We start from the raw sequence: 2,335 nt of genomic DNA on the forward strand, positions 1-2,335 counted from the left end.
TGTGAACCTAATTTTTTTGTAACTGAACCGGGAGTACTCTAGTTTTCTCATTGACATTTTTGGTTTAATTAATAAATTTTCTAGTTTTTTATTTGATCATTGATTTAATCTTTTCCGTGAAAATTGCTAATAATATATTTTGGTTGACTATTTTCACACAAAGTTTGACCACAAACTCCTCGTGGATTTGACCCTTACTTACCCTAGATATCTAGTGGTTTTTGCGGTTATTTTTTAATGGGACAACGAGTTCGATCAGAATTTGGCGTCGTTGCCAGGGAGATTGTGTGCTTGAGCTATTGTGTTTAAGTAGTTATAGTTTTTCTACTTTCATTTTCAATTCTTGTTTGTAGTTCACGTTTGTTTTATTTGTGTTGTGCAGGCACACCTGTGCATGCATACAAGACATAGTGGACGCTCTTCACCGCTTGCATTTGATCCGGAAATAGAACGAACAACTCTCTCTTATCGGGTCGCTAGAAGGAACATCAACACTATGAGTGTAGATAACGTTGTCGTGGAAGATGTGGTCGAGGGGCGTGAGGATGCAGCCAACAATCCTCCACTACTAGTTCCACCACCAGATCCTTAATTCCCAGACAACAACAATGGAAACAATGGGAATAACAACAATGTCGATGCACCAATCATCCAACTAGTACAACGACAACCGAATAGAAACAACCATGGACAAAATGGTGGAAATAGAGGAAATTGGGCACAAAATATGGGAGGTAATGTAGGAAACCACAATGGTGGTAATGTCAGAAATAAGAACTAAAATCCTAGAAATGTCGGTCCTCAATGTGGTAATGGTGGTAACGAGGATGACTAGATTTTGATGATGGTAGTGATAATAGACTTGGTTGGAATCAGAACCACAATGGTGGTAATAGGCAGAATCAAGACAATCAGGGTGGAGACAGGAACTACAGCAATAACTGGAACAACCATAATTTCCCCAATGGTGGCAACAATGACTACAACGATGGGTTCAGAAATCAAGGCTTTGGGAATCAATATCGAAGGAATCCAAATGGTGGATTTAACAATGCAAATGGAGGATACTACAACGAAGGTAACCAATTCCTTCATCTTTACTTTCTGCAGCCTAATAGATAATCCGTGGGATCTCATTTTCAGACGGGAGAGTATGATGATCCTTCACCTATACTCTTTACGGAAGGAAATGAGCATCATGTGGAAGTAAGACCCCAACTAATTAGTGTGTTGCCCGTCTTTGGAGGCCATAAAACTGATGATCCATAAAATCACATCTATGAGTTCCTTGCAATTGCTAATGTGAATACTCAGCAAGGAACTAATAGAGACTCTTTTAGACTTCACTTATTTTCGTTCACTTTAAAAGAAAAAAAACTAAGTATTCGTTCACTTCTCTTGCCCCCATAGTATTACTACTTGGGAGCAATTAAAAACTAAATTTTTGCAAGAGTTCTACCTTGCTAGTAAAACAACGGAAATAAGAAAAGCGATACAAGATTTTGCACGAAAACCCAACGAAGAATTTCATGATGCATTTGAACGCCGCAAGGAATTGTTGCGTTCATGTCCCCATCATGAATTTCCCCGTTGGCAACTTGTACGTTTCTTTTATGATGGAGTCGGCACTGCCAATCAAACCATGATTAATGCCTCGTCTGGCAGAACTATTATAATGCAAGATAGTGAACACGCTGGATGATTCTTGGAGCAGTTGAATCATGGTTCAAAAACCAATTACTCAGCTAAGAAACGGGACAACCCAGTTTCATATGTTGCTTCAGTTGGACTATACAAAAACTGGAAAAATGAAGTCAAATATGATATTAATTCTTTAAATAAAAAATTTAACTTACTACTCTCTAGTCTAGGCAAAGAGAAAGGTGTGTTTTTTTCGCAGGGACAGAAGATATGTGTAAGTTGTGGAGATTCAGGACACATTGCAGATGAGTGCATGAGAAGTCAAGAAGAAATCAATCAAGTGCACGGCTATGGTAAATTCCAAAATAATCCACGATCATTTAATCGGAACCACAATCAAGGTGGGAACTACAACAACAATGGGAATTTCAACAACAATTGTCAAGGGAATTACTAAAACCAAAACCAGTCAAAACAGTTCCAGCAGTCCAACTTTAACCAAGGTGGAACATCAAAGAAGGAGGAAACTGATGGCAACAAGTTGGACAACATCATGGAGTTCATAACCCAAACTTATCAGAAAGCCGACACTAACTCTAAGTCCATAGCTGCTATCGAGAAGTAGATTGCTCAACTGGCGGAGCAAATTGGGAAAAGAGAAGATAGCTATTTTCCAAGCGCCACAATAGTCAAC

The 2,335-nt window shown here is 38.8% G+C and overlaps 1 non-coding gene across 1 annotated transcript; it reads right to left on the reverse strand.

Annotated features, from left to right (window-relative positions):
• Nucleotides 1-1,477: 1,477 nt before the first annotated feature.
• On the reverse strand, nucleotides 1,478-1,584 carry LOC145038004 (small nucleolar RNA R71). Its single transcript, XR_013679108.1, has one exon. It is a non-coding gene; the product is annotated as a small nucleolar RNA R71 (small nucleolar RNA).
• Between the last annotated feature and the right edge of the window lie 751 nt (nucleotides 1,585-2,335).

Source organism: Lactuca saligna, chromosome 3 (assembly GCF_052625555.1).
Source record: "Lactuca saligna cultivar CGN05327 chromosome 3, ASM5262555v1, whole genome shotgun sequence".
Classification (NCBI taxonomy): domain Eukaryota; kingdom Viridiplantae; phylum Streptophyta; class Magnoliopsida; order Asterales; family Asteraceae; genus Lactuca; species Lactuca saligna.